Source organism: Molossus molossus, unplaced genomic scaffold, assembly GCF_014108415.1.
Source record: "Molossus molossus isolate mMolMol1 unplaced genomic scaffold, mMolMol1.p scaffold_m16_p_1, whole genome shotgun sequence".
NCBI classification, from domain to species: domain Eukaryota; kingdom Metazoa; phylum Chordata; class Mammalia; order Chiroptera; family Molossidae; genus Molossus; species Molossus molossus.
In genome coordinates, this window is record NW_023425344.1 from 179,206,639 (window position 1) to 179,220,225 (window position 13,587).

The 13,587-nt window shown below is 56.2% G+C and overlaps 1 protein-coding gene across 1 annotated transcript in view; it reads left to right on the forward strand.

Annotated features, from left to right (window-relative positions):
* Positions 1-13,587, forward strand: part of PAK6 (p21 (RAC1) activated kinase 6) — a 34,159-nt gene that overhangs the window by 3,861 nt on the left and 16,711 nt on the right. Inside the window, exon 2 of the mRNA XM_036271823.1 lies at positions 6,636-6,753. The gene's annotated coding sequence lies outside the window, so the exon portion shown is untranslated. The remainder of the gene's footprint in view (positions 1-6,635; positions 6,754-13,587) is intronic.

The following is a 13,587-nucleotide window of genomic DNA, read 5'->3' on the forward strand; positions in this document are numbered from 1 at the left end:
ACCACCCAGACTGGCCTGGTGACTTGCTGGCCTGAGAAAGTAGGAGGCTGGACAGGTCCCAGCACTTCGCTGTGCCTCCTACCCTAACAGGGTCCTGTTCCTGCCACCCCACCCCCCATCTTGCTCCACATGGAGCCCCAGCTCAGCTCCTGCTCTGCCTACCCAACCCAGGCCTCTCTGAGTGTAAACGGGCTGACTCAAGTTCTACTCGCCCCAGGAAGCGTTGTGCGTTTAACCAGAAGGCTGTCAGTGTCTTAAGCCAAAGAAGGAGGTAATGATGAGAGTATGTAGGAATGAAAGAGAATTCTGGGGCAGAGGTTAGGGGAGGCATACAGAAAACTCTTTACCTCAGGTGAATCTTTCAACGGTATATACTCTGACCCCAGGCAGGAATATAAATGTCCAGTGGCCACCATCAGAGGTCAGATCTCAGAAGCAGGAGGCCTGTCATTTGTCACCCTGTCACCAGGCCCAACCTGGAAAAGAAGACTTCTGTATTGCACTAGAGTGGGTCTTGCCGGAGATGGTGGGCTGGGATCGGAAAGGTGGAGGTCTCAGGCCCTGGGGAGGCATGGAGCCTTGCCCAGGGCAAGGACTGAGCAAGGGTTCAGGGCTCCTGTGGAGGAAGGGAGGTTGGGACAGGAGGAGGAGCTGCCTTCTGACAGTCCTTTGGTCCTTTGCCTCAGCAAGGGCCCCGTGCCAGCCACTAGTGAGGGCATGGAGTGCACACCAGGCCCTTGCCATGTCAGCATTCACGCGAAGGTCCTGCAGGCTGCCACCCCTGGGCAGTCAAGGTGTGGACCAGAGACTAAGGAAGGAAAGGCCCTGAGAAGGGAGACCCAGCTGCCCGGGCCCCTCCACGACCCTCTAAGCATAGCACAGCACAGCCAAGTGGCAGGCAGGTCATGCTCCTGACACCGGCCTGGGCAGACACGGAAGGCGGAGTTCAGCGAGCTCTACAGCCAGGCAGTCCGTGCTCCCGGGAGACCACGCAGCCCGGAGCCTGTGATCTCTGTGCATTCACAGCTGGTGTTCCAGCCAGAGGTGTGGATGGGCCTTGGACAGCCAATGCTGTGCTTCCTCAGACTCGTTCCTTTCTCTGGCCTGAGCCCTCACCTGGTCACAAGCCTTCTACTCCCCCCACTCACCTGTCCTTCCTTAAAGTCAGGCCCTGGGCACCAGGGCTTGGGTGCCAGTCACAGCCCTGCCCCCGCCTCAGACTGGGACGGTCACCGGAGGCTCATAAGAGAGAGGAAAGGACAATGAAGGGTTTCCATTGAAGGAGGCTTCCAGCTGATAGTTCTGCCAGCAAAAATGCCAGCCAGAGAGCTAAACTGCCAGCAACAGACATTCGGCTAGAACTGTGGAGCCCATTAAGAGCAGGGCCTGCAAAGCGGTCACAGTGAGAAGATATTAAATGAATTCGTCATGTCTCTAAAATGAGTGTTCTCAGCACACAGGTGACTCTTTCTTTTCCCAGTCCTCCCCAGAGTGGTATAGCCCCTTGTACCTGGGAAGGGTCCAGCCTGTACTGCCCCTGCTTCAGCCCCTTGAGGTGGGTGGACAGTGGCCCCTGCATCTCAGTGGCTTGCCCAGGTAACCAGGCTCTTTGGGACAGGCAAGCAAGTTTGGCCCCCAGTGTCAGCTTGCGTTTCGGGCTGACTGGCCTTGTGTATCCCCGTTGGCATAGGGAGCCTAGTACAGATGCAGAACTTGAGAAAAGGCTGGAGCGTGGCTAGAGGCTTCTGAGTGTGGAGTGTTCCTCTGCTGAGGTCAGGGCAATGGAAGGATGTATCTGTCCAGCAGCCAGGCGGGGGAGCCCCATGGACTTTCCCCAAATACCTAATTGAGCCCAGAGAGTGCTGCCCCTGGCTGGTTCTCCAGGATCTGGAGGGCATAGACCTATAGGGTTGATTTCTTAGCACGTTCTCCTGGAAGACCCCTGGCACTCTGCCCCTATAGACACAAACGGGCTCTGTGGCTCCCCGTGGCAGCCATGTGCACACATGGCCCGGCGGAGCAGTTTTCTCCTTGGTCCCTTTAGTAGCTGTGAGGGCTGAGGGTCAAGAACCTTTCACCCTGTTTGGGGTGCTGATCTTTGGGGCCCCTGCACTCTAGTGTTCGAGATCTCATTATCTCACCATTCTGGAGGGAGGGTGGCACTCCTCCCCCATTACACACACCAAGAAACGGAGGCTGAGGTACGCTGGGAGTCAGAGGGCAGAAGGGCTCCACTCCTGCAGGCCCCATGCTCTGGGCAGCTGGTCTCTACTCTCCTGCCTAAGGACCCCAAGCGCTTGGCAACGTCAGCTCCCTCGACTCATGCTCCCAGGCCCTCAGACAGGCCCCTGCCTCAACCCCTTCAGCAGAGAGAGATGTGGTGCCATCGGGATGAGGGACACTGGCCCAGGCCCCGAAAGAGGAAGGGACAGGTGCTGGATGGCCTGGAAGAGAGGGAGAAGAAGGGATCTACTCCAAAGACTGCCTCCCCTAGAGCTGGGCTGCCTCTCTTCCAGGCTCCTGGGGGCTCTTCCGCCAGGTAGGAAGCCGGTCTGCCAGCCCCCCTTCCCCGCGGCGCCTGCCTGTATGTGGGCCTCACGGTGCCGGGTCTGCGAAGGACAGATGTCTCGATGCAGGGGCTTCAGGCAGGGTGCTGGCTCATGGCGGGAATCCAGCACCGATTCCTACAGAGGACCCAGCGACAGGGTGGGAGAAACTGAGCCCCGCTCTGCCCCTCACACCCAGTCCAGTGCTGTGTGAGGGTCCTCATGCCTTTGTCAGAAATTGGGGAGGGATATCCCCCCACCTCTCGGTGTTACATGACTTACTCATCCGGGGTGGCAGAGTTGGCACAAGAAGGCAAAGACCAGTGCTTCCCCCGGCAACCGTTCCCAGGACCTTGATCCCCCCCCCCCCGCCTTGGTCAAGTCATATCAGACAGTCCTTGGAACCAGGGACCCCTGAGCAGTACAGAGTTAAGATAACAGTCTGGGTTGAAATTCTGGCTCCCCCACTCTGTAACTACAAGACCTTGAGCTTGTTCCTTAATCACTCGGAGCCTCAGTTTTCTCATCTGTCAGATGAGAATAATAATATTCTTCTGTGCCAAGGTTGCGGCGAAGACGTGAGGCAGATGATATGTGTAAACGGCTGAGCGGGGGCCTGGCCCATGCCACGCACAGGAGAGTCGGCAGGTATTCTAGAGGAGGGCAGAATCCTCCAGAGAAAGGAGCCCGGGAGTGAGTGAGCTTGTCAGCGGTGTTCCTGATCCCCAGGCAGCTTTTCAAGTCATGCAGCAGCAAGGCACAGGGAAAGGATAATGTGTTTTTGTTTCTAAACCACAAGCCGATCCCTATCTTTCCTCTTTGGTCCTAGCCCGGGCTCCTTGCCCTAGCTGTAGGTGCTCCGATGTTACAGCAGGCCCCGGCAGCCACAGGCTGGGGAAGAGCCAGGAGGCGCCGCCCGCCCGTGCACCTTCCCAGACAGTGCTGGTTGGCCGGTGCCCGGTGCTGGCGGGGCTCCATGCGCCATTGCCCATGGTGAAATGTCGGTGCTCAGTGTCCCTGTCCAGAGCTCCTGCCCAATGTGTAGCATGATAGCGCATGGACAACGTCCTCGACCTGAAGGCTTCTGCCAGCTGCCAGGGCTCTTCAAAGGAGGGTGTGTCTGATCCCGCTTCCCGTGCCCAGCACAGCACCGCGGGAACAGGCCAGAGGGAAGCACGTGGACGCTGGGGAGACACTGTCCTCCAGGCTGTTCCTGCCACTTCCTGCACTGGTGCTCTGCCCTCTCCTCCTGGACAGGGCTGTTAGGTGTGAATCAGAGGAGGGAAGAGAAGGTGGGGAGTCGCACTCGGGACCTATTCTGCACGTCCCAGACATCCTAATTCACAGAGGTCACCCAACCAGTGCATCTGACCCACCTGTGGATGCAACCAGAATGCAGAAACCCGAGAGGTCCCTGGTCTAGCCTCCTGTCCAGTATGGGAACCTTTTCTCTAGCGTATCTGACTGATAATTATCTGGGGTCTTCAGTGATGGGGGATTCATGACCTCCATAGTCAGTCTTATTTGGGAGTCTCTGACTCTCCCCAAACCCCACTGACATTCCCAAAGGTGGGAGGACCTCAGGGTTCCCTAGACTCATTCCCTACAGGGTGAGGTTGGGACTTGACTAGTAGTCTCTCTGGGATACCCAAGCCTGGATTCAAACCAAATTAAATACCAGTTCACTTCTGATAATATTCTGATGTTCACACTTTATCATAGTTCAACAGCTCAAAAGTACTGCTTGGAGCTGTTGTTTTGATATGTAAGGCATTTATTTGTATGAAAAGAAAAGAATGCATGTGCGCATCTGTGAGTCAGTAAAATATAATTTAGGGTGTTGATTGTAGGTTCAGCGATGTTATGCAGTTCATTCTTGCTTTGGTTCATGGTTCCTTTCAAATCCTCAGCAGCCAATTCCCCCTGCAGACCCCCTCCCCACCCACCAGCAGGACTGGCTTCCCACAGCTAGTACTCCTGTGTCCCTGGGAAACTGACCGGTGGAATCAGGGTATCATTGGCCCCTTTGTCCTTGGCCTCAGCAGGCAGCTTCCTGGGGGCCACAGGAGGTCAAAGGTTGATTACAGTCAGGCCTCAGGTGTTGCCTGAGGAAAGAGAAAGAATCCCCTTGGGAAAGTCACAGAGAGGAGCGGAGACCGAGTAAGGAGAGGAGCTGAGACCTGCGGGTCATTGCCCCAGCTTCCACACCGCCCTCCTGGCTCCCAGGGCCAGCATCTCCCGGCACCACCATGCTTTCCGCAGAGGCCCAGGGCACGGGGGCGTGGAGTGCAGCCAGACAGGGTGCAGGCCTGTTTGGGGCTGGCGAATCCCCACTCACCACCTTAGCTGTGTTTGGCCGGAGTCTAGAATAAACTGTGCATAAGCAATAGAGCCCATGTGCAAATGCTCTATCTGTACATTGCACCACTATATCTAAAGGATCAGTGGACAAAAATGACCTCAATTAATAACTACAGTTTGAGGTGCTCGACAATGACAAACATCTCTGCAGTGCTAGGTCCCCTTGCTGTGACACTGGCAGTGACCTAGCCACTGCTTGGGGGCAGCCATTTGGGGTGTAGATGGACTGAACTTCCAAGCCAGAATCCTCTCAGCGCTCAGCTGGACACGGTCCTTTCTTCGGGCCCAAGTCTAGGACAGCAAGGGTTTTCTCACTTCCTTATTTGGGGAAGACACAGACAGGTGGCCCCTGCCCCTCCCACACAACATTAATACCCAGGAGAAACCGTCCTCCAATCCAGAAGCAGGCACAGGGCAGTCAGGGGTGAGACGCTCTGCATAGCCATCCTGCTTTTAGGCCCGTGCACTGCTGGGGACTAACATGAAATACTACCTATGTAACCAAGCCCCATCCTCTGTTTGGGGGTCCAGGGCTCCTGAAAGCTGTCTTTCCCCCAGAAGTCCCCGACCTAAAGCCAGAGGGGTCTCAGAACGGAGCAAGGTTGGACAAGGAAATTGGAATCTCTTTAATTCCAGCTTTCCTGCGCAAGACAGTGTTGGGGCCTCGTCCAGATGGACAGACAGGCCAAGGTGGCAGGTGGCAGGACTCCAGATGGGGATCCCCAAGGTGTGTGGGTGGGCATCCACAGCCCCTCTAGGATAAGGGAGGATGCAGCCCAGAGCATCTGCAATGCAAATTCCTGAGTTAATTACAGAGAGAGGTGCTCATCGGATAATCCAGGTCAGGCCTCTGTATGGTGGCGGTGGCACAGCAACCGTGGGGCCACTGGCAGGTCACAGCGGACGTGGCTAGGATCGGGCCAAGGCAAAGGGGCCCCACCGAGGAGCTGGCGCGGTGCGCTAGAGGGAAGGGTTGAGCATGGAGGCGCCCCTCAGGCAGAGAGGCTCCTGGCCACTTGCCACGGGCCCTGCACTCCTTGGCGACTTTTCCAGGGCTCTGTGTTCCCCGCAGAGTCCTATCTGGAGCCACACCCTGAAATCAAACTCGGGGCCAGGTGAAGCAGGCGCTGTACCGACATGTAAGCGCGGCCTCCCCTCGCGTTCTGGGCGCCCAGGCCCCTCCCGTGGAGGGTAGGCCCAGCTCCAGCGCCTCTCCGCGTGCTCCGCGCATCCCGCTCGCAGGTGGGTGCCCCAGCCACCCCTGGAAGCTGGCTAAAGCCCCCTGGGCTAGGGCCGGACGAGGGGACAGGTCTCTCTGTACCTGCGGCCCCCTTTCCCCGGGTTCTCATTCCCGAAGTTGAGGGCGCTGGCACCTGCTGGAGGTGTCGGAGCGCAGGGACCAGGGACAGAGAGGTCGGGCGCTGTGAGCAGGACCTGCCTCCTCGAGGTGGCTGAGGGATTCCTGCCCCCTCTGGGCCTTAGAGGCGGGGCCCTGTGGCTGCTCTGGGTCGGAGCGAGGGTGGGAGAAGGGCTGGAAGTGCCCCGCCCACTGCCCCCTCCGCCCTTCCGCCCTGTGGAGAGATCCCGCTGCTCCCCTTGCACCTGAGAGAGTGTCTTAGTGGGGAGGCTGGTATGGGCGGTTTGAATGCTCTGGATTCTGGCCATTCGCAAACTCCTCGGGGACATGTCACATTTGTCACAATGAGTTTCTGATCTGTTTCCACCCAGGCCTCGGAGGACTGGCAGGGAAGGTCCTTAGTCTTCCCTCTCCTGGTGTCTGAGAGCTCTCCTCACTGAAGGGTAAGCAGTCAGGAAGAAGAGGAGACAGGAAGACAGCCTGCCCGAGGTGAGTGAGGGACCCCCAGCCCTGATAGGGTATCCAGGAGCCTTTTAGAGACCAGCATAAGGGACAGTGAGGCCCCCTTGGGCTGGCCCATACTTGGTATGTACTATTAAGCAGCAATGATCCTTTAAAAAAATTGATTTGAGCCCTGGCCAGTTTGGCTCAGTGGTTAGAGCGTTGGCCTGCGGTCCAGAGAGACCCGGGTTCGGTTCCCGCGAAGGGCATGTACCTCGGTTACAGTTTGTCCCCGGCCCTGGTTGGTCGTGTGGGTGGCAGCCACTCGATGTGTCCCTTTCACATTGATGTTTCTCTCTCTCTCATCTTCCTCGCTCTCCCTCCCACTCTATCTGAACAAAAAATGGGGAAATGTCCTCAGGTAAGGATTAAAAAAAAAAATTGATTTGAGAGAAAGAGAAACATCAATCAGTTGCCTCCTACACACACCCCTCAACTAAGGATCAAACCTGCAACCTGGGTATGTGCCCTGACCTGGAATTGAACCAGCAACCCTTCAGTATACAAGACAACATTCAACCAACTGAGCCACACCAGCAGGGTAGCAGTGGTCCCTTTTAGGTGCCATTTCTCAATTCTTAGTGGATATGCATTGTTACTTCCACCGCCTCAGCCCACAGCAGGCTGCTGGGCCTCAAATGCCTGGTCCTGCTCTGTGACCCAACCTCTGCTTGTCATCAGATCTGATGCCTGTCTAGGGCAAGGCAGTGTCACCAAAGCCGTGCACTGAACTCTTGCTTGGGGAAGAGGCTCCCCAACAGGAAGGCAGTAGCAGGCCCAGCGCCCGTGCTGAGCAGGCCAGGACGCAGCCCCAGGCAGAGGTGCTGCTCGGCACATCCCAGCCTGACAGCTGCTCCCCAGGTCTCCAGCCTGCTAAAATCCGTCCAGCTCTTCCGGCACCCAGTGCACAGTATCCAACCTGGGACGTCGCTGCTGCTGGGCACACTAAGGGCTAAGACATAAAGAGTTTGCAGGGAATACACTGTGTTTCTGCATCTTGCCCCATTCTGGCGTTCTTTCGGGCTCTTCGGACTTGTTTTTCTGGGTAGGGGTGTTGAGGGGCTTGGTTCTGTCTGTGCTTAGGTCCTGTGTGGCCAGTGCAGTATCTCCCCATGCTGTGTATAGGACAGGAGCTGAGGACACACTGGGACCACGGACAGCTGAGCTTGAATCCTGACTTTGCCTCTGATTCCTTAGCAAGTTGCTTTACTTCTCTCCAAACTTTAATGTCCTCGGCTGTAAAATGAGGAGGCTCATGCCTTCCTCATAGGATGGTTGTGAGGAGTCCCAGTGAGAAATGAGAACAGCCCAGCAAGGGACCGTGTCTTCTACCTCCACTTGTTAGTGCTGGAAAAGCGGAAGCTACCTGAGCTCTCCTCTCTTGGAGGACTTTGAGAACGGTCTGGATACACGGCAGGAGATTGTGGAGGTTGTTGGAGCAAAGCAGTAGACAGAGGGTCCATGGGGGGTGAGAAGGGAGGTGGCCCGGGGAAGAGGCCATTTCTGGAAAAGGATCTGAATTTGGAAGCAGAAACAGCAGGCCGCTGTTTGTACACGTCGTACGTGGTCATGTGTTCATGGATGACCCTGGTCACAGTTGTTGCCACAGAAGGAGCCTCTGGTTTGAGGCTTTCAGTCCTATTTCTAAGGACTTCTCTGGGCGTGACAGAGAGGCTTGGAGCGTGGAGTTGGAGAGATCTGACTTTGAATCCCAACTCCGCATTTATCATCATCAAACAATTACTTCTCTCTCCAAGCCTCAGTTTCTTCACTTGTAAAACAGAGCTCATAACATCTACCTCGTCGAGTTGTGACCATTCAATCCACTAATAAAAAGCACCCACCCAGCACAGTGCCTGACATACACTGGGTACTTTATACAGGTATATGTGTATATTCCCTTTCGTGTCTCCTCCTTTCCCCCAGCCGCCTGTCATCTTTAAAATGCACCCAGTAAAGCAGGTTTGGCCCAAGTCGCAGTGGTATTGTGAGCATAAAGTGAGGAGATAGACAAAATAGATATAGAAAGTTAAGGGCTGTAAAAACATAACTCTGTGTGTGTGTGTATGTGTTTGGGGTCCTAATCTTGTCAGTAGGGGACCCTAGCGCTTCTTTCTGGCCAGTCCCTGAGAACTCAGGCCTCTGCACGTGGAAGCTGTTGATAATCTGGGCTGGTGCGGAGGTGCCCAGCTGCAGCCTCCCAGGGAGGCCATTCTTCTCTCTTCCCTTAGAGATAATCCCGTGCCCAGGAAGGCACAGTACTGTGGACCCAGGAGGGGCTAGGATTCTAAGTATCGTGAACAGAGTCAGAGGGCTGGGCTGGCCGGAGCTGCCGCTGGACCACAGCGCTGCGTGTGTAGGCTGGAGCTGGGCCTGAGCGGCCAGCCTGAGTCAATATTGACCTTCTCTGGTTGGCCAGCCTGGCGCTTTGGCCTCTTATTCAACTGGAGTGTTGACACAAGTGATTGAATGGGCTTTATTATCATATTCTTTTCAACAACAGTCCCATTATCTCCCCCCTGGGGATTCAGTGGGACCTGCAGTGTGGGAATGGTGACAGGGACTGGGAGCCCAGACATGTGGGCTTGTTATGTGCAGTGCTCCCTGCCCCGAACACACAGCTTCTCTCTCGCCACTGCGGTGGGACAACAGAACCTAAGTTCTGCTCAGCATCCCGGGACACCCCACACTCAGCACAGTGGCCCTGGGCAGGTCTTGTGGAGCCCTCAGGCAATGGTGGCAAGGGCCACCGCCTGGGTCTAGGACCCACCCACACTGCAGGTGACAACTGGGCAGAAAAGCAAATGAAATTCTCTTCAGGCCCTTCCCCTGGTATATTTTTGGGGGCCAGGAAAGTGTGCTGGGGTGCCACTTCTCCTGACTCTCATGTCATGTAAAGAGGGACAGATAGCAGTCCTAGGCCCGATGGAGGCGGAGGACGGACAGAGCTCAGCTCCACACGAAGGGTGGGGAGCAAGGGGACAGAGGGACAGAGGGCAGCACCCTGGGAAGGGGGAGGACCTCCCCATCACCAAGCTCATTTGATCAGAGCACAAACGGGACAGGCTTCCGCTGGGAATGCCACAGTGTGGGCGGGGACAGAGGGGAGGCCGGACCCCATGAGCGAGTCCCCAGGGTGTCCATTACCATCTCTTCTGGTGGGTGGTGAGCTCAGGAGGGTGTCTATCAGCATCTATTTGGAAAAGCAAGCTAAGCTGCAGGAAAGCAAGGCTTCTGTTTTGTTCACTGTGGTCCCAGAGCCCAGAGCAGGGTAGATGCACAATAAGTACTTTTTTTTTTTAATCCTCACCTGAGGATATTCTTCCATTTATCTTCAGATAGAGGGGGAGGGAGAGAGAGGGAGAAACATCGATGTGAGAGGGACACATCGACTGGTGGCCTCCTGACGACCCCAACCACGGCCAGGGACGAACCACAACTGAGGTACATGCCCTTGACTGGAATCTGAACCTGCGACTCGTTGTCCGTGGGCCAATACTCCAACCACTGGGCCAAACCCAAACCAGCCAGGGCTACACGAAATACTTTGGAATAAATGAATGAATAATATAATTATTATATTTAAACAAACCCCAGAAAGTAAAGTTTGAGAAAAATCTTCTGGCCAATGAGAATATTCTGACGGGAGGCTGGCTGCGGTCCACGCTGTTCTCAGCCAGGGGCCTAGAGGCACACGGCTCTTCAGGAAGGGTGTGCGGGGTGCCAGTCCCCAAGGAGGTGTGCAGAGGTTGGGCAGCCTGACTGCAGGGGACAGGTGGGGGAGCCCAGCTCTGGAGGTGACAGGGTCCTCTGTGGGTCACTGTGACTGGATGGTGGCAGTAGTAGGGGTACCTCATTGCTCTAGAACTCAGGGTCATACCTCTGCCTCGGGGCCATAATTCTAGAATAGTTCCTTCCCCAGAGCAGCACCTTGGGTGGGCCTGGGAACTACGCAGTGTGGGTGGGGGGAGGTGACAGCCGACTGCAGCCGTGTTCCATCAGGATCTGGGTCAGATAGACGTGGCTCTGCCCCTTCTTCTTGCTTGACTGGGCAAATCGTTAGTCTCTCTGAACACTGGTTTCCTCATCTGTATAATGGGACAATAACAGCCTTACCTCACAGGCTCATGGCGAGGAGATTTTGTATGTGAGACGCTCAGCCCACAACCTGGTGCTTACTCTAGGCACCTCCTGAGTTACTGAAAACACCCAAATTGGACCCTCGAGCTAGAACAGATGCTGTTTCTCTCCTCGCTGTTCTTGGAGAAGCTGCAGAGGCAAAGGAGTCCTTTCCCTGGTCACCACCTAAAATGCTGAGGCCTAGAAAGGAGAGTAGGCCAAGGCCACAAGCCGGAATGTAGGAACCCCGCTCCCTGGGGCCACACTGAGCCAGAGCTCAGATCTGAAGGCCCTGAGCCTCCCGGAGAGGAAGCTGTGGTGTGCCCCCGACTCTCACTCACTGACCTCAAAGCAGGGCCGGGGTGCAGCTGCCTCCTGTCTTCCAGTCACTGGGCTTCATTCCTAACAGACAGTCAACCGACATCCCAGAACTTGACCTGCCAAGCCCCGCCCCCTCAGAGGCTGCAGGCTCCTCTGGACTTGCTCTCTGCAAGCTGCCTCCTGGCCCGCAGTGCTTTCTAATGAACCCCTCCGCGGGCTGTGTCCTTTCCTTGAAAGGGTTCTGATGTGTGGAAATAACGAAACCCACCGGAAGCCAGGCCTGCCTGGAGGGTGAGGTGGGTGACCTGTCAGACACTGTCACTTCCAGTAAGAGCAGAGATAACAGGTTAGGAGAACAGTTGATGCTGACTCAAGATAGGCCCCAGAGGTAATTTCCAAAGAGGGTTTCTGGAAGTACTGGAGCACGCTTAGAACAGTTAGTCACTCCCAAGGCTCCGCCTCGAAGGGCAGCACTCATTTCAATGTCTGAGCTCTGGTCTGAGGTTTCCATGCAGACTCATTTCTCTATAGCCCTGTCTCGGGTTTGCGGGACCCAACAGCTTGGTGGCCCTGGCACCCTACACCTTGGCAGATGGATGTCTCCTCCTACAGGAGTTTGAGAGGGTGACCCACCCACTGTGGCTGCTCTACTTACTCCTGTCATGGACTCTAGACCAGCCAAATCACAGTGCCCTGCTCTGAGGGCCACCACCCAAACCCCAATGTGGCCGTGGAACAGTAGCATCAGCCACAAAGCTCTGCCTGTCACTCCTCGAGCCAAGCCCGTGGGTTGCCTGACTTCAGGCTGAGACCCCGTGGAGGGGACCTGACCACGCTGGAGAGAATACCCTCCTGCTGCTTTTGCGTATCCACCAGGCCCTGGCAGACAGCCACCAACATGAACTTTGGGGATATTGTACCCACCCTTTGCAAGGCGAAAAGAAACCTGGTTTCAAACGAAATAAGGGTCAGCCTGCAAGTCAGGGCAGCCCCAGCTTTTTGGCTTCTGACTCACACACCAGCCCAGGAAAGAACCCAGCAATCTTGGTTGAGGAAGCTGGCCCTTCTACATACTCCCCCGAGTTTACTCTGGCTGCTCAGCCCTGTTCCTATTCATAGAGACCCTGGGAAGGAGGGTGACAGCAGCCCAGGGCCCTCAGAGTGGGCATGGTGGAAGGAGTAGGGGCTTTGGGACCACATGGAGGGCCCAACCCCAACCCAGTCACTTCCCAGTTCTGTGACCTTGAGCAGCTTGTTTAACCTCTCCCAGCTGCATCTGGATTTGTGGGTAATAGTAATTCCCGCCTCGCAGGGTCGTTGTGAGGATTAGATGAGTTGGTCCTGGGAAAGGGCCCAGCACATAGTAGGAGCTCAAGAACAGTAACTGCCCTTTCTGTCTCGAGTCTCCCCTAGCGTGACAGTCCCACCCCTCAGTGACCCCAGCCTGTGGGTCCCTGAGCTCTCCCACCGGCTGTGCCCCCGGGTGTACTGGGTGTGGCAGCGCTTCTTCCAGAACATCTCTGCCAGGGACTGACCGGCTCCTCGGCTCCTCGCGCCCTGCTCTGGGTGGAGGAAGCAGGCTCTGCGGGAGCTGTGCCCGGGGAGCTTCCTTCTCAAACTGGTTTGGGCTGGGCTCTTCCCTCCCAGCCCTGGCATCCCCCTCTGGTCCAGTCATGGGCCAGCCAGCCAGAAAGCAGCATCTGCAGACATTGAGACAAGGAAAGTTCAAAGCATTCCTCAGTCAACAATGATCCCAGCCCGGGAAAGAATCCTTAGCGCCTCCCTGCCCTGTGTGGGGAGAGGTGTCAGAGCGACAGGAGGTCACCCCGAGTCGGAGCTGCCGTCCTGCTCTGTCCATGTCTACTGCAGAGTCTCAGGCCCACATCACTCCCTTCAGGCTGGGCAGAAGGAAAGGTAGGGACTGGCTCGCTGAGGGGAAGCCAGCTTCCTTGCGCAGGGTTTGTCCTGTGAGGAAGGCTCCTGCACTCGATGAACTGACCGAAAGAACCGCAGTGCCGGGCGGCTCGAAGGGCTGGCCCGGCCTGACTTGCTTTAACACTGCGCTCTCGGGGCTGATGCAGCAACCACCCCGCTCAGTCCCTGAGGCCTTGGGCTTGCGTCTGAGGTAAGAACCTGGGTGGAAGATGGAGAACTGGAAATGGCAACTTGCGGGCCCTGTCTGGGCAGGCAGGCGTGCTCCAGGGGCACGGGCTCTGTTGTCGGAAGGATGCAGGGTGTTTGCGTCTCAGGGGGTTCGGACCTAATGGCTTGGCAACATTAGGTACTTGGGTGACTGTCTCTTAGGAGCTCAGTTGTCATGGGTCACCCTTTTCTTTCTTTAAAAATATATTGTTTTCTTTAGAAAAGCAGTCCATCATCTTT